Below are 22,659 nucleotides of genomic sequence, written 5' to 3' on the forward strand. Positions count from 1 at the left end.
TTTGTAATGAGCCGCCGCAAACTGTCGCCGCAAAGCAGCAAAAGCGCAGCGCGGCGGATGGGTCGTTATTCGCTAAAACGTTGATTCGCTCAAATGTCGCTGTTCGCTAAAACGTCATTCGCTCATGTAATATGGACCCCAACCCCCAACCCCCCCCCCCCCCCCCCCCCACACACACACGCCTGCCTGCCTGCCCGCCCTCCCCCTGCGTTTACACCGCTTAGAGGCAGCAGTGTCTGCGGCGCCTCATTACAAAAATGTTTACTCACCTGAACCATCCGTACACACTGCTTCGTACACGCCGTTTCGCGGCGACCGAATTCGCTAAAAAGAAGCTTATCGCCATTTTCTCTACACTGGTTGCTCTATAAAGGGATTGAATAAACTGGGAACGGTCAAACGGTGTTCGCTAAAATGAACTTCCCTAAACTGCATGCCTCCGACTCTTTGCTGAGCTATGGCGCTGATGCAACTACTATCCCAATGCTTACCAAATGACTCCGAGGGTTCTCTTCGTTTTTGCATCTGAATTTTTCACGAGTTTGTTCTCTCAAGTTTAAAAGCATAAGGGCATGTACTGCACTGGATACCTAAAGTGCTAAACGAGTGCGCTCTACTGACACACTTGATGCAGCAGATGAATTGTGTAGCATCCGTCTAGGACGGATGTGTCGGACAAACGAGCAAGGTACATTGATCAATGACGTCAGTGATGGCAGTGGCAGTAAAACACCCTGCTTTGCCAAAGCAAATGTCTTTATGCCTCAGATCTGGGAAAGAATGAATTCTTGGAAATTTCTGAACCGAAATGGCAAAAGCTTTTAGAGCAATTCAGTATTAAGGCTTGTCCACAAATAGAGCAAAGTGCTACCTCAGTGTTAGCACTGGAAATAGCACTCGCATTGGTGATGCAGCACCAAATTTGCGGCATATTAGTGATACAGCACTGCATTAGTGCTAAGTTATGGTGCAGTGCTGCATAAGCACTGTTCCTAGTGTTGATTTAGCACTGCCCTGTATGTCACAACATCTGTGAACTTGTCTTTAAAGGGAATGGTGACAGTAGCTGTGTTAACGCTCTGCATTGTACTTTTCAGATGAGGTGTCTGAACACTTAGATCATCCTCATGGGGCTTATAAACGGTTTGCATGTTTGCAATAATTGAGGGGTTGAAAGCATAGTAGGTTCTTTGTTTTCGGCAGCACTTTTCGTTTGCAACTTCTAGTAGCACGAACAAATAATGTCAACACCACAATGTTTCACCTACAGTTCCTTTCGTCAAGAGGTGCCCAGATATCCCAGTTTCCCCAATATGGCAGCAGAGCCCGGCAAACCCTCAACAGTTCTGATATAGTGCCTGAAGCGTGTCGACTGGTGCATTTAGCGTCCTATATGCTGCCCATACATCAAAAGTGTTCCCGAAGTGGCAACAAATGATGTCACAGAAGCCGACGTGTCACGCTGTTGCATGTCGCGATCCCGGCGGTTGGTGGCAGAAATGCTAACGAGAACTTGTGAGTAGCACAACCGAACAAGAGTGTCGCTGTCGTCGCGGCGTCCCAACTTCTGGCTGCTGAACCTTCCACACTGGAGGTGGAGGGCGACAAGCAGCAGAACAGGTGTTTGCCACATACACCACAGCTGTTGGGGACGTCGCCAGAATTGCGACTGGCGACAGCACCACACTTGTACGACGTCATCGGGCGGAAATTGAGGGACCACTCTTTTTGACGTGGTAACACACTAGTCAGAGACGCATTTCAGGAACCATAGGTCCGATGAGGCTTGCCGTAAGCTTGAGCCCGAGATTATAATCCACTTTCCCCCAGTGGAACAAATTTTGCCGCGTCGAAACAAAGCCCGTTACCCAAACAAATTGACCTATAGAAAAAAAAAATTTTGCCGACGAAGTGCTCCAAAGACATACGGTTTGTGACATGAGCTGCCACGAAACGTCGTAGCGTCAACAAAACACGTTGAAGAACAGTTGTCTATAAAATGCGTTTTGCCAAAAGCATTCGAACCTCCATGTGATGCTCACAGCCTCTTTTATGAAATCTGTGCAGATTAGAAACAAAGATCACGTTTGGGAATGAATGCTGCCACATGCCACAGTTCCGACCGTCTTCTTGCGGCATGCAAATGGTGCAAGTTGATGTGTGGGCGTGGTGGGTAACCTCTGGCTACTTGCGGATTGGCATTGCATTCCAACATTTTACGCAATTGCACGAAAGTGCAATACAGTATAAACTCGTTACAACTGCAGACATTTGGATCGTACTGCTTTCTGAAGTTTGGTCAGTTTTTTTATCTGTATCTTCGTATCTGCATACAACATAATCCTTTTACAAGACTGAAATCTTGGTCACTCTCAAGGTCTCTTATAACCAATTTAGACGGTATCGGCAACCACGTGCAAAGTGCAAGCCAGTACTCCAGGCTCAGTAAGAAATGTGTGCTGCACTACTTTCGGAGACTCAGTTTGAGGATTATGGGTAGGAAACTCGAGGAAACTACAAGCACCATTAAGAAGGGAGAAGCTTCTTTGTATGCACTTGGGGGCGAGAGAAAAATGCTTCGGGAGCTCCATCATCTACAGGGTGCTTCCAAGTACAAAATATGTATAAATCGAACTGAGTGCAATGAAACTTTTCGCTGTCTATAGGTGGTGCATTTACCCTACTTAAATGTCACGTGTAGGTTTAAGAAAAAAATATACCGTAATACCGAGAGAGCACCCACCCCTGAAAACTGGGTTAATCCACCAGACATGGTCGCCTGTCCGGACAAATCAGGCAGTTAACATATAATTAGTGGAATTCCTAAGTTTAGGAAATGTTAACAGTGGACACTTGAACAAAGTGAGCGCTTCCACGGTATTTTATGGTAAGCCTAAAAACTCCAGTTTCTTTCTATGCGCAGGAAGGAAAACGGTAAAACCCATCTGGTTGACGCTGCTACTTGCAGATGGCACATTATAAAGCAAGAATGTGAAAGCTCCTTTGAGGTGAACGCATGAAAGGATATCCAACAGATTGTGCAGCGCCATCTGTGAATAGCAGCGTGAACCAGACATTGCCGTCTTATGGTTTTACTTTCCGTGCGTAGGAAAAAAAAACCAACTTTCAGACTTTTCTTTTTTTTGAAACCCACTCACGAGATTTGAGCAGGAAAAATGCACTACCTAAAGACATACTTTTTATAAGTTTCAATTAAAACTATGTTCATTGATTTATTTATACAAATTTGCTTACACCTGAATAGTGCTCCTCCGAAACACCCTGTAGGTTAGCAAAGGCAGAGGTCGGCATTTTAGGTCGCCCTCACTCATTCTCACAGCCACTCACCTAAGCCCCTCACTCACAGCTACATTCACCTTCAGCCCCTCACTCACCCTCGCCCTCACCAGTCACACTCACCTTCAGCCCTTCACTCACCCTCACTGAACCACATGGCCTTCACGGCCCTCACTCACTTATGGCCCTCACGCCACTCACCGCCCTCACGGCCCTCACTCACTCATGGCCCTCACGCCACTCACCGCCCTCACTCACTCATGGCCCTCACGCCACTCACGGCCGTCACACACTCATACCCCTCACGCACTCATAGCCCTCACCGCCTTCACGGCCCTCACTCACTCATGGCCCTCACGCCACTCACCGCCCTCACAGCCCTCATAGCCCTCACGCCACTCACCGCCCTCACTCACTCATGGCCCTCACGCCACTCACCGCCCTCACGCACTCATAGCCCTCACGCCACTCACCGCCTTCACGGCCCTCACTCACTCATGGCCCTCACGCCATGGACTCACCGCCCTCACGCCACTCATAGCCCTCACACCACTCATCGCCTTAACGGCCCTCACGCCACTCGCCGCCCTCACGCCACTCGCCGCCCTCACGCCACTCACTCACTCATGGCCCTCACGCCACTTACCGCCCTCACGCACTCATAGCCCTCACGCCACTCACCGCCCTTCACGGCCCTCACTCACTCATGGCCCCCACTCACTCATGGCCCCCACGCACTCATAGCCCTCACGCCACTCACCGCCTTCACGGCCCTCACACCACTCACCGCCTTCACGCCACTCACCGCCCTTCCGCACTCATAGCCCTCACGCCACTCACTGCCCTCATAGCCCTCACGCACTCATAGCCCTCACGCCACTCGCCGCCCTTCTGCCACTCACTCACTCATGGCCCTCACGCCACTTACCGCCCTCACGCACTCATAGCCCTCACGCCACTCACCGCCCTTCACGGCCCTCACTCACTCATGGCCCCCACGCACTCATAGCCCTCACGCCACTCACCGCCCTCACTCACTCATGGCCCTCACGCCACTCACCGCCCTCACAGCCCTCACGCCACTCACCGCCTTCACGGCCCTCACTCACTCATGGCCCTCACGCCATGGACTCACCGCCCTCACGCCACTCATAGCCCTCACACCACTCACCGCCTTCACGGCCCTCACGCCACTCGCCGCCCTCACGCCACTCACTCACTCATGGCCCTCACGCCACTTACCGCCCTCACGCACTCATAGCCCTCACGCCACTCACCGCCCTTCACGGCCCTCACTCACTCATGGCCCCCACTCACTCATGGCCCCCACGCACTCATAGCCCTCACGCCACTCACCGCCTTCACGGCCCTCACACCACTCACCGCCTTCACGCCACTCACCGCCCTTCCGCACTCATAGCCCTCACGCCACTCACTGCCCTCACGCACTCATAGCCCTCACGCCACTCGCCGCCCTTCTGCCACTCACTCACTCATGGCCCTCACGCCACTTACCGCCCTCATAGCCCTCACGCCACTCACCGCCCTTTACGGCCCTCACTCACTCATGGCCCCCACGCACTCATAGCCCTCACGCCACTCACCGCCTTCACGGCCCTCACACCACTCACCGCCCTCACGCCACTCACCGCCCTCATAGCCCTCACGCCACTCACCGCCCTCACGCACTCATAGCCCTCACGCCACTCAGTGCCTTCACGGCCCTCACACCACTCACCGCCCTCACGCACTCATAGCCCTCACGCCACTCACCGCCACTCACCGCCCTCACGCCACTCGCCGCCCTCACGCCACTCGCCGCCCTCACGCCACTCGCCGCCCTCACGCCACTCGCCGCCCTCACGCCACTCACCGCCCTCACCGCCCTTGCGGCCCTCACACCCCTCACGCACTGATGGCCCTCACGCCAGCTTCAGGTGTGGCAATTTCGCCCAGAAACTTTACGTCGCAACACCAGCAACACGAGCCGCCCGCGATCAAACGCAGCAACCAATTGCTGCAATTTGCCATCGTCATCATAAAATTTTATTTTTTTTGCACTATTTAGACAAAATTACGCATTATAAACATGTTTTTATGCATTTAAATCTCGTTAAGAATACTAATGCACCTTTCTGAAACAGTTTATTTCCAAAAAACGATTGATTTCAAACCAGAACCAAGTCTTTCGGTGTCATCATCACCGGCACGAGGTATCACGTGAAAATTTTGCGTTCCTGATTGGATGCAGCCGCTTCAAACGTATTCGAATTGCTCAGAGTTGCTTGCTTATTTCGAGCCGGACCCGATCTCAGCAATTCGTGTCGATCTAGGGAAAGCTAGAGAACCCGCCATTAACACCAAAATTGCTGAGAAAGATGCTCGATCTGAAGGGGGCCTCATGCACTCACCGTTCTCACGCACTCATGGCCCTCACACACCTCATGCACTCACCGCCCTCACGCCACTCACTGCCCTCACGCACTCATGGCTCTCACACCCCTCACGCACTCACACCACTCACGGCCCTCACGCACTCATGGCCCTCACTCACCCTCATGAATTTTCCTATTTCAGAAACTCACTCACCCTCACCTCATCTGTGAAGATGAGGGTGAGTGAGGGCCCTCATGAGTGAGGTTTGCCGAGGTATGAGCATAGGTCAATGGTGGCATGAGCATCTAGCTTGGTTGCTCGAAAAAAACATTTGCGCTCGGATTATGCCATGCCCATGCAATTTCAGACCGAAAAACTCTCAAACCAGGAATTTGAGAAGTTGTAGAAAGCAGAAGTACTTGGGACATCTTGGTTATCTTGCACGGACATATCAACTGGTCCAATACAGCCAGGGACAAGCTTCCCTAGAAGGCTTAACTTGGAAGGGGAAAGGAGAAAACCACACCCTGCTGGAAATGGGCGATGTGAAATGAGGCCCCAATTCACATTGAACCAATGTGCAACTGTAGGTCCAGACACATTGAGCAATATGCATTTATGAAACAAAAACCTATGTGCACCAATTGGTAATCCTTTAGGGAATTCACATTGGGCTAAATTGGTAATCCTTTAGGGAATTCACATTGGGCTGATTGCATTTATGAAACAAAAACCAATGAGCAGCAATTGGCAACAGGTACCCCAGTGCACATTGCATTGAGGGTATTTATGGGGCAAAAACCAATGAGCAGCAACTGGCAACAGGTGCTCCTGTGCACATTGGGTTGATGGTATTTATGGGGCAAAAACTAATGAGCGGCTATTGGCAATAGGCCCCCCGTGCACATTGGATTGATGGTATTTATGGGGCGAAAACCAATAAGCGGCAATTGACGACAGGCACCCCTGTGCACATTGGGTTGATGGCGTTTAGGGGGCGAAAACCAATGAGCGGTAATTGACAACAGGTGCCCCGGTGCACATTGGTTTGATGGTACCCAGTCAACCAGCAACCGTCTATTAAACATCCGAGAGATGTGTTGTTCGGACATTTAACATATCCAGTGGATATCTGCTACGATTCATCCAACATTGAGAAGTATCTACTGTGCAGTGCAAAATGGTTCCCCAGAAAACATACCACTAACGCAATCTGGTTGATGCAGCTGGACATTCAGGACCATTGTAGGATGTTCAGCCTGATCCATGTACATACCTCAGAAATATTACCTTTCCTGGTATAGGGACCAGCCCTATGCCAGGAGGGCAAGGAAGTGCCTAAGCAGCCTTCATTTTATGCTAGCATATAGCGTGTAAACTGTCCTACAGAAAAATTTAAACGGATAAGAGTCCAATTCTTTACAAAACAAGAGCTCAGAGGGCAGATTTGCTGTATGGCCCGTGCATGCTCTCAATGTATACCCAAATGGCGCATTACAGATGTATAATGTAGCAATCAGGCCCGCAGCAGACATTCTTTATATTGAAGTTTTTTTTTTCACCATCAAGCTCAGAAGCTTTACCACAGGATCAATGCAGACGACACTGACAAGGAAGGCGACACTACTGATGCTGACTCGTTTTAGTGAGGTGGACCTCGCCACATGCGAGAGAACTGAAATACTGGACACAAACATTGTCATAAGCTATGACGAACGGCCCTGAGGAATTGACTACTGAAGTCTAAGGCTTCAGTAGTCATATGCTTTAGTGACGAGGACACCAGAATTCCATGAGAGCTGTAGCACCGACTGCATGGCAAAAGATGCCGCTGCAGTCTTGCAGCGTAACTTTGAACGTGAGTAGCGCACTAAATTCCTGCCCAGCCTGTCAGGCATGCACATCCGTTCTATAGAAAAAGTTGCAGTGCCAAACAAATCGCCATTAACTCTTTATTGTTACTGTTAGGCAGACGAGCAGTGCTTGATGCTTTTAAAATAAAGTATAATTTTTGAACAATGCTGCATAGACAGCATGAGGTTTTCAAAATAAAGTATACTTACTGAACAATGCAGGATACTTTGCTTAAAAAAAATGTCTGATAAACATAATAAAAAGCTCAGCGCATTCAAGGCCCACTTAAGGCAGTTCACATCTCTCTCTCCTGTGGTGCAGAATGTTCCTGAAAAGCAACGAAAAAATGTTACGTTAAAGATATGTGAGCAGTGGTTTACCATTCTTTGAAACAAAACTAATAAAACAGTGAAGTTCAAAGTGAAGTGACTCAAATATGCAAGAATTGGAACTGATGTAAATAAATCACAAGTATTTTATGCCTTGTTTTTAAAGCACATTCATGCTGGATGTGTGTACTGTATTGCCAACTTTTGTTAGATTTACATCAAATATCAGTGTTCTTAAAATTCGTTGTCTATGCATTCTTTTTAATCCATAATAAGGTACTATTACATAATGAAATTTTTCCTCTTAGAAAAACACTCCAAACAAAATTTTTTTTTATTTAAAATTATTCAATACTGTTCACACCTGTAGTATTTGCTCTCAAATTAAACCAAAAAAGGTGTCACTGGCTTTAATATTTAAAGCATTCAAATACTCTTATATAGAAATTATGCTTTGAAGAAATTGCACACCATACTTACTGTTCTAGAAAAGTTTGATTTTTGTGCTAACATCAGCTTAATAAGACCAGCTTACCATTTGAGATGACTGATGTCAGGCAGGTGCATGGCGAAGTTAATCCGTGACCATGGTTTCTACCTTTAAGTCTTCACATTTATGGCAGCTCTGCACTGCATCTGATAAAAGAAAGCAACAGAAGTATGACACCAACAATTCCATAAATCTGGTTCCATGTGAAGCGATCTGCACTACTGTTCCAGAGATTACTTACTTATGATGCACTCAGCAAGGTGAAGGTTCCTGAATGTCAACTTTCTCTTACGTCCTTCCCACAAAAATTTTCGCCCCAACTGGTCAGTCAGCAACCGCTTCGTGATCTGTCTCGTACAGGAAGCATAACCAGATCCGCAGACTTTGCTGAGCTGTCAAACATAAAAAAACATCCACATAGCAACCGCTTAGTGCAATCATAACTATTGATTGGATGTTTCTGTTTATTTTTAGTCAACCTTGGCAGGTGTTTATCGGCATCCATTTCTTCATTAAATGTGCTGCAAAAATATTCCAAAAGCCGGGAATCATAATGATAAAAAAAACTGCACCGACTTTACTCAACAAGATTAACAATTTAATCAAACGTTTCGTCTCCCATGTGGGGAACATCGTCGGTGAAACCTTGAAGCAGGAATGAGCGAAAGAAACTTCAACAGTCCTATTTAAGCAAGTCCGCACACACATTGAGGAGGGGGCCGCAGTTGGAGTTACAAGCTGATGAGTCATTTCGGATGAACCATGATTCTACGAACCTGCTTGGACCCCACCTTTGTTCACGCGCCAGAGTGGACGCATTCTCAAAGTCGAAACTGTGTCCCGTATTCCAACAATGGTCTACGAGTTCCGTCTTCGCTCTTGTCGCATGCGTGACCTTTGCCATGTCCCTTTTACGATTTCATTTAACTTTAAACAGCATTGAATCATCAATCCAATTCACGCATGAAGTTGAACAGAACGGTGCAAAGCCTTTTCTGTATGTTAATGTGTTCCGAAATAGTACCGGTCGCTTATATACAACAGTGTACCGCAAAGCTGTGATACAGGCAACCTCTTAAGCTATAACTCGCATCATTCTGTCGAACATAAAAGGGCTGTCGTAAAAAACCTACTACACCGGTCCGAACGCATTTCTTCTAATCCTCAATTGCGCGCTTCTGAGAAAAAAGTCAAGTTTGGGGGATTTACGTGCTAAACCAACGACAGGCATCTGGCACGCCCCAGCGGAGGACTGAGGATTAATTTAGACTACCTGTGGATCTTTTGACGTGCAACCGAAAGCTCGGTTACACAGCGCCTGCTCCGCAATAAGCCTCCGCCACATGGGGATCCGTAGGCCAGCGCTCTCGCCTCGGAGCCACCGAATCGGCTTGCGTGCTTCTGAGGATGCTGTTATTGTTGACCTGCTGATGAAGCGGAATTATCCGAAACGTTTTATTGATAACACGCACAAACAGATGGGACAAAGAAGTCGGGATAATGGACAACTTAGGACAGGGCAAGCAACAATACCCTATTTGAGAGGTGCTTTTGAGTCCATTCGCAGGGCCCTCGCCCCTTTGAATATCCGCACAGCTTTCAAACCCCACCATAAACTATGTGACTTCATTTCTAAACCTAAAGATTACACCCCCCCCAGAGTCCCAGTGCGGTGTTGTGTATAAAGTGAACTGTCTAGATTGTGACACATCCTACATTGGGGAGACAGGCTGGAAGCGCTGCACTCGCCTAAACAAACACAGCGAAGACGGAACTCGTAGACCATTGTTGGAATACAGGTCACAGTTTCGACTTTGAGAATGCGTCCACTCTGGCGTGTGAACAAAGGTGGGGTCCACGAAGGTTGGTGGAATCATGGTTCATCTAAAGTGACTCATCCGCTTGCAACTCCAACCGCGGCCCCCTCCTCCGATGTTTATGCGGACTTGCTTAAATAAGATTGTTGAAGTTTTTTCGCTCATTCCTGCTTGAAGGTTTCACTGATGATGTTCCCCGCATGGGAGACGAAACGCTTGATTAAATTGTTAGTCTTGTTGAGTAAAGTCGGCGCAGTTTATTTATCATTAAATTTGCTACTAATATTTATACCTGCTCTTATTGAGGCACTTCCGACATTTAAACTGAGGAATTTTGACGTCTTTATCTCAATATGGCGATTGGATTAAAGATTATACCACTGGGCACGGGCTTGGGCTTACCCGAAAGCCCAGGCCTGGGATGGGCTCGGACTTTTGACTGTGGGCCCGGGCCGGGCTTGGGCCAGCACGTTGATTGGCCTGGTTCGGGCCAGCACATTGATTGGCCTGGTTCGGGCTCGGGCCAGCTGTAATTGACCATGATGCTGACAGAGGCCATCGTAGAAATCGGCGTCTCGGTTATCTCAGCAACATCAACTCCAGAACCACTAGACAAGTACCCATGAACGTAGGCCCACCTTAAGACAGTGGACGGCAGCGTCGTTAATCATGAGGTGAGCTTCAGGTTAATCCCAGTGGCGTGATGTTTTTGCTTGTGGTGATAAATAGCGGCAAACCAAAAATAAACGGACATTGAAGCGCTCTGTCAGGAATTAAAAATGGGGGACTCAAAAACATTAACGCTAAACAATCTCAACCTAATTGATCATGAGAAACACTTATCTCTCTCGAATAATAGCTGGGAAGCGCTAACATAGCGGCAATGATGTAGTGGGGAAGCTTACAGGCCTAGTAAACAATTATACACATACTGGGGAATGCCTGGCACATATTCAGGTATGAATACATGCTCAGATCTACAAAATATTTTAGGAGAAGATACAAACTGCAAATTAGTAGTCTTTCTTAGAAAACACATTGACGTATCTTAATCACAGTGCTAAAACCCATAAAAACACTTGATTACAATTATTTTAATAAAAAAAAGTTCTGAATATGTACACCACACCAGCAGTCATAACTTTGATTTAGTTCATCGCAAGCTATATTTCTCTGGCAGCAAACGAAGACAAACCTTTTAACTGTGCAGTGAACCAGAATTAATACAATACGACGAAGTTTCCGTATACCACTTTAAAATAACCACAAACAACGCTTTTCAGATCAGTATGTTTTGCTATAAAAGGCTTATTATAAAGCCATAGTCCTTACAGTATATTATAAAGCTTTTAGTCTTGCTGCATCCAGTTGTGGCTTTGCTTAGCCTTTGTGCGGTTTGAAGGTCTGCCGGTCACAATCCGCCAAGGAGGCCATCTGTGGCGGAGATAATTACCAAACCTTACCGGATGAACATTGATTCCCTCTTCTATTTGAGAACTTTCGTGTGTGAAGTCTTGTTGAGCCACATGCCATTGCCAATGCACACATAGAAGACATAAACTTCAGTTCATCTTTGAAGCAGCACTATGTACAGGAAATTTACCAGCGCAATATTCGTGACTCCAGCGAAATCGACGCCGCGTAGCGGCAGCGCCGAGAAGCTCAGGAGAGGAGGTTTTCCCGACTCTGTCATCTGCTATCGCTGTTTGGTTCTCGTAGGCAGCATAGAAACAAACATTGTTTCCAGTAATTATTTTAATGATTCCACCGGGTCCTTCCTACGCACTGAGTAGACGAACGTTTCTAGGGTCGAAAAATCGCTTTGCATTCAAATGTAACACCGATTTTACGCTGCAGTGCAGGAATTTGTGATGGTCCGCATGCTGAACAACGAAAACGACCTTCTTTCGTCCGAATTTTGCCTGAGCAGCGCGCCATCTATAGTTCGCTGGAGTCGCGAATAACCCGGACTGGGATTGAAAACAGGGGTCCTATTTGTCAACGGCATGCCTCAAAATTAATTTTGTTGATGAAAAAAAAAATTGTAGCAATATTTACGCGGCAAAACACAATTTGAGTTTGGCACAAAACCGAACCGGTGTAACTAGCAGGTATCCTTCTTACCTCATAACTGTCAGAGTTAACGATTTGAATGATTCGACGTGATCCCTCACCCTCCTCCTCTTCATCTCCTCTCTCTCCCCCAACGAACTAACAAACAAGCGAACACGCACGCACGCACGCACGCACGCACACACATACCTCTTCTCCAAATAGACACAGACTGCGCCACGCCTTGACAGATATAATTCATTCTAACCTTAAGCCTATCAGCACAGAAAAAATGTTAAAACACATAACCTTTTGAGGAGTTTCAGCGAATATAGGGGGCGCTCCGATCGATCCAACATGGCGGACAAGAGGGGGATAGGTTTGCGACGCCCGTAGACCGGCAGCGTATAAATTAAACAAAGCGTGTCGTTCTCTGTTTGTTGCCGTGTGCGAGACGATCATCGCTTCAACCAAGACCTACCGTGATGCTACAAATGAAGTGTTCAAGCCAGTCGAAGGCAAGAAATCTTGCCATAATCAAGATATGTGTGCAAGTGTTCGACGTGAGCTCTCACGCTGGTGCAGCCGGTGCAGCTGTCATCAAGTTGAACCGAATGTACGTGGGTCCAAAGAAAGGTACATATCAACAATGTTCGCGCGTTGAAACTATGACGTGTACTTTATCTTAGACTAAACTTATCGGTCTGCGGCTACAAACATTTTCGTTGACGTTGAGTAGATGATGTAACCATTCGATCAGGCCTCGCATTAAAAGGTGTTGGGAACTCTTCGGTTGTTCTAGTTAATTGCGCTAAAAAGCGGTTGGACGGAAAGTATGACAACTGCAGCATACAAGGGACGATTGAGGTCTTTATCCTGCGTTTTATGTATCGAAACATCGGTATCCTTGGTGTTATATTGCGATCAGCTGGTCGCCGATCGTCCCGTTTTTACGCATAATGTAAACAAGCCCCGGAAGCGCCAATCTCATTTCGATGTGCTTGTGCACCCCTACAAGCCTCGTTTTGGCTCTTGTGGAAAGCTTTATTGTAATAGCAATAGTCTCATCGCTCATTCGAGTTGTTTGTGCCACGGTGATGTCTGCTGACAAACAAGTCTATTAAATGCGAGAAGGAAAACGAAGGTAAAGCTTTTCTAAGTGTTTTCTTTTTACAGAACAGGGCAAAGCTTCTAATACAAGAGCAAACCAAGCTGATATTTGAGTGTGCTCAAGAATGAATGTTAAAGGTGCTTATGTTAAGTGGTAGATGTATGCAGTTGATTTTCTGTTTGCCTCTGCATTGTAAATTGGAAGATGTGTATCAGCAGAAGACACATGTCCTTTTGAAAATGTCTTTTATTAGGGCAAAAATAGGTTTTCATACACAACCGAAGTTTGCAACACCATTTAATGCGAGGCCTGAACGGTTACATCATCTAAGCAACGTCAACGAAAATGTTTGTAGCCGCAGACCGATAAATTTAGGTTTAGATAAGTATGCGTCATAGTTTCAGCCTCAAACACGCAACATTGTTGATATGTGCCTTTCTTGATAACTGCACCAACGTGAGAGAGCCCACGTCGTTGAACACTTGCACACATATCTTGACTATGGTACGGCAAGATTTCTTGCTCGAAGTGAAGATCATCTCGCTACGACTAGCTACGACCACCCACCGCAGCGATGCAGGCGTCGAAGGGGCGCAACGCAGCCAGTCGCTGTCACCTGACGCTGCTCGTTTGGCATTCACGGCTTGTGCTTGTGTGTGCTCAGTGGCTAGATATGGGCCTCAAGAGCAGTTCTTCAGGCCCAATGGCGTTCGCCGAAGACGCAACACACCAGCTTGGCGGACTATGCACTGGGCGCGGAAATCGGGCCCTGCGGATTATACACCAAATGCAAACTATCTAAACAAAACAAAAACATTTTTATGCTCAAATTGGCTTCTGCGGACTATACGCCTGGACACTGGTGCCTGTTATTATGCAGTGTATATTCACTGCTGCTGTTTGTTGTGGCTTTAGACTGCCTTCTTGTAATGATGCAGAGGGGTCCACTGAACCTTGAAATAAAGATATTTAAGCACATCTAGATGCAATGTCCCTTGAAGCCAGATGGTCAGGGAAAAGGTGTGCCATTACCTAATTTGCCAACAGCACACCATGGTCACGATCAAAACTTACCGAGTCAATGGGCAGTTTTTCACCACAATATTTATTGCCGTGTAATCACCAATTTGGTCCATTAAAAATCTTGAGGCTGTAGCCTACAGCACATTCATTCTGGATCTGCAAAGCTTATGCTGTAGACATGCATCATCACATGAGCATGTTTCTTATCAATCTTAAACGTAAAACGTTAGTTATGCAACGAAATTCCCATATCGCCACATTTTTAGCAAATTGAATGGTCCCACCTGTCACACTGTTAGCTTTGGAAGTAAACCAATTTAAAATACCACCAGTGGCATACATCGATCGTGCCAAGCATTAGTGCCGCATGTGGCATAAAAATGTCCTAACTAGGGAAGCAAACTTAATCGACCGTGTTGATTAAAGCACTTAAGTACGGGAGAAATTATTGATCAGAAGGTCACTCGAAAAGGAAGTTTTCTCGCTGAATGAATATGACTTTTTATTGGGCGTTCCGCAATGCAAGGCCGAAGACATTCACTCCGTGATCGGTACAGAAGCATTTGCAGCAATCGGTCGTGCGTACTAAAAACAGCAAAAACAAAGGTGGATTAGAAACGCGATAGATTCGCCTTTGCACGGAGCACTTACACTCAAAATCGTGTCAACATAAAGCGACTATGGCCCACCTTGCTAGCTGCAATCTTAAAATTTATCCGTGTAGTCGTCACACCCGTGCACCAACCGAAAGCGTTGCTGCAAGGCCCTCCGCCGTCAACTTTGAGTCGCTGTTGTGTCTGAAGAACTGCTCTATGAGCTCCATATCCAGCCACTGAGCACCTACACAAGCACAGGAAATAATACTCGGTTCCAAGTACAAGCGCAGAACCCGGGGCGGGAAGCCCTGAATGCCAAACGACCGGCGACGGCGACTGACTGCGTAGTACACAGGTTGCGCTCCTTCGACGCCTGCATCGCTGCGGCGGGTGGTCGTAGCTAGTCGTAGCAGATCGTGTCACCTCTGTTGCTCGTACCGAAACACTAGAGCCGCGTAATATTCTTGCTGCTGAAGTTTATAAGCCTACGTTCGCGGCCAACGCATATACACAAAGCCAACGCCCAGCGAACCTATCCCCCTCGTTCTCTTTCGGCGATCGGCCGCCAGGGCGGTGACACCGTCGCTGAAACTCCTCATTACCTAGTTTCTGGGCATATGAAAACAAACACACGGCACCCCTATCAATGAAATTCCTTGTACTTGTGGCGGCATAACTAAAGAAAATCTCAAATTTAAAATACGTCTTATGAATTGCTTCGCAAGCGCGAAAATGAAATTACAATTACCTGTCTCATAAAAGCTTCCTCCAGCCCTCCCGGGCAGTCACTCATCTCGTCGGAGGTACTAGCACCCGCTTACTGTCACTGGGTTTCCGCGTCACTCTGCGATCCTGAAACAACCGGCGCCGAGAGTTACTCCCACATATTGTGCTTAAAGCTGCAATTTTTAACTTAAAGGAGATGGTCACTAGACTGGGCACAACGCGTGTGGAGACTAGGACTTACCAAACAACTTTAGGATCCTCGCCTTGAAGAAGTCCGATTCCGTTTCGTCACAAGGCTTGACGGGGAGAAATTTGAGATGATATGTGGCTCATGGTCGTCCTCAAGACGTACGCTTGCATAATCGTTCGTAAAATTCCGGCCGCTCAACTGGTCTCGACTCTGCAACGTGCTTCAAGCGGTTAGACTTCCCGCGAACGTAGCTTCGGCAGCTTCGGCATAGAGTAATATAGTAAACGTAAAGAGAGGACACAGGAGCCGATTCGCGGCCCAGATAGTGCGTTTCATACCCTCCGCTACGTGGCGCTTTTCTACAATTTGGTTAAAATTAATTAGAACTCTTTGTGTGAAAAGTATTTATTTTTTAAATGGCAATGCTTTAAAATTGTTTAAAGTACTTAAAACGACTAAATAGATTAAATCAAATGCGTCACAAAAACCACGTGATGAATGGCGCCTGCCATGGCCTGCCTGTCTGCACGCCGTCGCCTCTGCATCATTCCGCATGGCCTCTGCTCGTCCCTGCGTCGTTCGTCTCTGCCGTGCGTGCCGTCCATCTGTGCTTTCTGCTGCATCATGTTCGGTCGACTTTGCATCAATCAAGGTGACGCATGACCGCCCGCGTGCTCGCATGCTCGGCGTGAATTCGTGGAGCCGATCGGTTCGAGCTTCTCGCGCTGTTGTTTCTGCCGGGCTGTCTGGCTGCACTTGAACGTGTGTGCATGTTGATTTTCGATGAGATTGTTTTAAAAAAAGAATTTAACTTACGACCTTGCGCACGACATTGTCCATGGGATCACATATGACGGTGTTGAACGAACCTCTAACATTGCAGATAGAGCCTTGGTTGTTATGCTGTCTGAAATTTCCAGGAGGTGCGTTTGCACACACTGTTGTGCAGACTCCAACAACGTCTTCTGTTTAATGCAGTCTCCTCATTTCTCTCATTCGGGAGTTTAAAGGGGCGGTGCAATGATATTCAATTGGAATGTTTTTCACTTTACACGAGCTTAATGGCACTAGTGGGACTCAAGGATACTCGCACGCAACGCCACTGACCAAGAAACTCCTCTGTTGCGCTGTAATTTCGAGAACAAAGCCCAGTGTTTTTATTCGATCTCTCCTTCGAAAAACCTGATGACATAGCTGGACGGTAGCAGTACCGCCCAGTGACGATATTTGAATACGGCTCATAGATTGGACCCGAGCATGGCGTGGACTCTCGATTTGGGCTCGTGATAATCGATAGCTCGAGAAACATTCGGGTAGTGTCCTGTGTCAAATCGCTGCAATGACGAAAGCAGCCGAACCATAACAATGTCTGGAACTCAGCGCGTGTCCTGTGCCTTGCCAACCCCAGCGCATGACTATGATCAACATTGGCGGCATATAATCGGCTCCAGATCACGGGGCCACTTGTTCTGGCTGCGAGTTGAGGGGGTGAACTCTGCTCGTTTTTCTTTATTTTTTTCTGCGACTTCGACTGCGTGTGGTGAAAACGAACGGGTATATTTTAGGGATCATTAACTTCAGGGATTCGTTCTAAGCGGTATTTGCGCAAAATACAAATATCAGTGCATCGCCCCTTTAAGACTGTTGGCTTCACAGTAAAGGTTGGGGTCTGTGGTTAGGGGGCTTCAAACGTAAGCTTGGTGTGTGTGGTGATAAGCCATTTTTTGAAGTTGACAACGAACACGTTTACTTTGTCTTTGATGTTCCGCACCTTCCCAAAACAACCAATAGCAATCTCCAAGCCCACAAACTTTGCATTGGAAATGAGGTCATTGAGCGGTCTTCTATTGTTGAACTTCATTGTTCTATCCATGAGATTAGCTTGCAATTGACTCTGAAACTTACTGAGAGACACATTTATTCAAAAACCTTTCTGTAACATGGAAGAAAATTGTGCCCCACAGGTACTGAGTGCCTCAATCTTTCTTGTAATCATATCTCTTGTTTATGCAAAGGAACTTCCTGAGGCAGCCATGGCTACAGCCTATTTCTGTGATAGGATGTGCATACTTTTTGATTGTCTAAATAGCTAAAAAATTCAAGAAGACAGGGCAGAAGTTGCGTCATGCCATTCTGAAGGGAGAATCTCAAATACTTGATTTTCTCCACCAGTAACTCGGATGGATTTCAGCATGGCAGTTCCAAAGTAGGAGGCAGCCATAAGCCATCATTGGGTGGCAAGTTACTATAAAAAGTGTCCTCATGCTCTGGGATGAACTTTCAAGCAGCCATGACTTTAAGATCTTACTTACACGACGCCTGCAGCAAGACACACTTGAGAACATTTTTGGAGCTATATACGACAAATGCTGGGCTGCAACACAAACCCAAAATGTGCATCAGTTCACCTCAGGACTAAAACACCTCTGAATAAAGAAACTGTTCAAACTGTCGGACAATGAAAACGTAGAAGACGACAAGGCTGACCTCCTAAAGGAGTTACAAATATCTTCGCACCATGAAAGTTTAATTTCAGACGTTATGGAATGTCTTCCAATTGATAACTTCTCGCCACTAGAGGATATTTCTGAGCTGGCATCAGACATCAGGTCTAACATAATTGATGACTCATACACGTGTTTATTACGTTTGGGGCTATTTGATCAAGCTTTTGCTTGAACAGACAACTTACAGCTGCTATCGGATGAGTCTAATAACTTGACCAGGCCTCACCAGTACTGTCTTGTTCCTAAAGCATACCACGTGCCTGGAAAATTCTTCGGGAACTTAGTAGTACCATCACAGGCTACCTTCCATTTCATTCAGCAACTAGAAAATCACTTTCTTCCCATAATAGAGAGTGTGACACATGTTCGAGGAGTGTGTGCCGCCTTGTATAGCACACTTTGAGGTCTGGGTGGTTTTCACCTTTGCCCAGAGGAGTACCACAAAGGGTTTTTAAAATTGTTTTGCAGAATACGCTTGTGTTGACATGTTTGATTTTGTTAACTGGAATTCGGACAAAGTTCGGTTGCACTCTTCAGTGGCTAGAAAGAACGAGACAGGTTTAACTGTTAATAGCGTATTAACAGAGGCGGTTGCCAAACCAAAAACAAAAAGTGATTAAGTGGGCGGTGCAGCTTGCTCTCCAAATATTTGTTTCCCCTTTTTCCAGCGAATGTGTATCACGGCTCCCTAACAAAAATATTTGTCCACTTTCTAAAACAATTCGATAGAAAATAGTGTATAGAGGCTAACACTATCTGAAAGAAAATGTATCCACTTTTGTATCCACTGTCCATAGTTTTTTAGCCGCTTTTTTCTGAAGACATATTTCTTTTCTGAACAATTTCGGGGAATATTTAGGGACGTTGAATCTTGTCTGATTTCGAATAGAGTTCTCATTGTTTGGTAATGGCTCGCCCGCAGTGAGTTTGAGGCTATGCAAATTGGTGTTTTTTTATATTTGCCGGAAATCGGGAATTTGTACTATCCGGCGTGTGCATTGCACTCTTATTATACTCTTATGACTGGTAGTGATAGCGATGTTTCATTTATTTTTTCACTTACTTCCCGTACCCGAGTCGGCGTGAAAGTGAATGTATCATACAGCATGTTCTCCGTGGAAGGGTTTTGTTAACTTGGTTCCGCTAAGAATCTATTACGAAGTGTACGAATGCCGAAGTCCTTCATATTCATTTAATTTTGTGAGTATCGATCCCTTTCGTATAAAACATACAGAGCTTCTGAAGTAAATCATGTGTACATGAATGTGGTCCAATAAAATGTGTTCGAACCACTTACTGTTGTTGACCCCAAAATGCTCTACCAGCCAGGAGTCAATGCGGTGATTGTGTAACTTCAATGCTTTACAATATAAAAAGAACAAGAAATATATATACTTCTGCTTTGTGAAGTAAGTTGAAATATTGTTTGACACACTTTGCACGGACCCTATCGTAAAAAATAAAGCAAAAGTGTGTCAGTATTAAAAAAAAAAAAAGAAAAAAACAGCGGCTTCGGGAGTGAAGGTGCTCCCGAGAGATGAGCGAGGCGGGGAGGAAAGAGAGAGAGAAGGGTATTGGAGAACCGGAGCAAAAACGCCCAAACCGAAACCGAAACTAACTTGACCGGAAACGGAATCAGATTATACTTAATACCGCCCGCTAGGAGCGCTACCTGTCACTGGTCTATCTGGGCCGCTGGGGCCTATGGTAGTGTCCGCTCTTTACCTTGTGTATATTACTCTATGGCTTCGGTTCTTCTTCCACGCTTCCTTGTCCTCCGGCCGGACCGTTCGGTTTATCACGTCGGACCACTTCCTGACGCAGGGGATGTATCACGTGACTATAATACTTTGTATTTTAACTCTTGTTTTTGTTCGCTGAAGTAAACGAATACTTAAAAAATTTACTTATTAACCTTAATTTAGCAAAAAATTTGCATAAATTGCACTTTGAAAACTTATTTTGATTTTATATGTCATGCGGGATGTATGATCTCTATGCATGCGGGTGACCCCACTGTTCACTCTATTGACTCCAGCTCACTCTATATTGTCACGTGGTGTAACCCGCAAGCCCGCAAGTGTGACTGATGCACTTAAGAAAATAATAAACGTTTCTAAAAATTATGGTATTACTTAATTGTCAAATGTAAATACTGAATATATATTAAACTTATAACGGAGTCATTTTTATTTGTCATTTTAATTAGAAAATTGCATTTGCTGCGGGACGACATCGGTGCGAATTTTAAAATTTGGATTTGAGACACGTAGGGTGTCGCGCTGTGCGACCATGAACCCAAACAAAAAAATATACTTGGAGCCACTAAGTATACCCAGCTTGCCAAGGACAACAGTCCTGAGACGAAGTTGTGTCCTGAAAAATGCTACAACAGGCCAGGGACCAGAACCGACGTCGCCGACAGCAGTTTCTGTAAGCTCGGTTGTCTGGGAACACGGTGAGACAAAAACTCCCCGTGAACTAAGTAGTACCAATGAAACCAGAAGCGGTCACAGTACTGGGCCAGTTAGTGAAGACACAAGTGATAAAATTGTGAAAGTGACGGGAGATTTGAAGACCAATTTCCTGTCCAAGTTTCCGAAAAGGCTACTGCCAAAGACGAATGTAACGAGTCTGACGTACCCTGTTTCGGCTGGCCTTCATTTTGATTGGACGCAAGATGAAGGGCTTTTGAATCTCGAAAACTTCATTGCTGGAGTGTACACTCTTCCGGCATCAAGGAAAACTACAACATTGGGAAGCCAGAAGCCAAACTAAAGGCCCAAACTGCCAACAAGCGCGTAAAATGCCTTTCAAAAAGGAACTTCCTTGCTCAACTACAAAGTGGAAAGCGCTGCCTGACACTTACTGTGCGTGAAACAGGGTGCAATCATAATTTCGGGAAGGTCATCCTTATTTCGTGTGTGTGTGTGTGTGCGCGCATTTTATGTGCTTTTTTTTTTAATGACTTCTATGGTGTTAATAATTATTGGATGTTATTCGGCACTACCGGCTTTTCTTTTCTGTTAATAAAAAGCATGCCCACGATAGAATGTGCATGTGATCTGCCGCCCCAGAACGAGCGCGTAGCCTCTGCTCAAACAGGATACGTTCACATGTCAAAATGGAAGCCTGAAGTATCGCATTTTTTTGCCAACTCCGCCAAAGTTTTAAAGTCCCGACGTCGGAAGTCGGAGAGCTTTGGACCAATCGTGAAAGATGATAATAGGATTTTTGAGTCAGTGCTATTCTGTTTTTGACCCCGGTTTTACTCTGATTTGCTCGGTTCTGGAGCGAAATTTATACAAAAACGAGAACGTTCCACTCCGAAACCAGGTAAAACTGAATAAAACGGAGCAAAGTCTAATGTGAATACATAATCCAGTTGGTGCAATCGTTTACGCTATTACTGTTACTGAGACATCCTGGAAAACAAGAGGACAGAATACACCGCTAAAACTGCAGAGTTCCGATCATACCTGAATTTCGTGGCTTGCCTATATATAATTATTCATGAATCTTGTGCATACTATGTGCACACACAATGTTCCCGTTCCCCATAGTCTTTTCTCTATGTTTTACTGGCAGCCGCATGTTTTATAATACGAAGGAGGACAGTACGTAACCAGGAAATTCTAAAACACGTGACAAAAAAGAGTTCATATTCACTTTATTAATTGAATGTTTATTTTAATTAGTGTCTACATGGCCCAACCCAAGTTATATAGCTAAAAAAAAATGTTTATTTGACAGAGAGGAACCCATCGGGCACGCACGTATCTGCACGGGGGGGGGGGGGGGGGGGGGGGGGGGGGAACTATGGGACCCCCCCCCCTCCTCCCAAACCTTTCATTTGGTGGGGCCTCCTTTCCCCCCTCCCCTCATACAGTATTTTGTCATGGGCGAATCAAAATCCTGGCTGCCTGCCTGCCATCGGGTATATTTGCGGCAAAAATTATTTTCCTGTGCTCAAAACATAAAACTTTAGTATATAACAACTCTAATTTCTCCACTAAGCATACTGTTTAACCTGATAGATGCCTACTTAATAGATTTTATGTTCTGTATTCTTAGTCGACCATTAAAAGTTCTCGATCCGAAATGCATTCCATTTCACCAATGAAGCTTTCAGTTTAACCAGTACAACTTGTTATTGATCCTATTGAAGGACCAATAGGCACTTGTATTCCGGACCAGAAAACATTCGTGTTGTTCCCATAGAAGTTTCTATCTTGTCCCATAGAAGTTCCTGCTTGTCCCACAGAAGTTCCTAATGGTACAAGAGAAGTCT

At 46.0% G+C, this 22,659-nt stretch overlaps 1 long non-coding RNA gene across 2 annotated transcripts; it reads right to left on the minus strand.

The window, feature by feature from the left end:
• Nucleotides 1–8,695: 8,695 nt before the first annotated feature.
• On the minus strand, nucleotides 8,696–16,122 carry LOC115327936. Of its 2 annotated transcripts, XR_006078220.1 has the most exons (4): nucleotides 15,913–16,122; nucleotides 15,694–15,797; nucleotides 10,566–11,597; nucleotides 8,696–8,738 (listed from the first exon to the last, which is right to left on the minus strand). It is a non-coding gene; the product is annotated as an uncharacterized LOC115327936 (long non-coding RNA). The 2 variants fall into 2 exon arrangements; XR_006078219.1 differs by lacking the exon at nucleotides 8,696–8,738 and having other exon boundaries at nucleotides 10,440–11,597.
• Between the last annotated feature and the right edge of the window lie 6,537 nt (nucleotides 16,123–22,659).

This window comes from Ixodes scapularis, unplaced genomic scaffold, assembly GCF_016920785.2.
Source record: "Ixodes scapularis isolate PalLabHiFi unplaced genomic scaffold, ASM1692078v2 PGA_scaffold4__175_contigs__length_147842914, whole genome shotgun sequence".
Lineage (NCBI taxonomy): Eukaryota > Metazoa > Arthropoda > Arachnida > Ixodida > Ixodidae > Ixodes > Ixodes scapularis.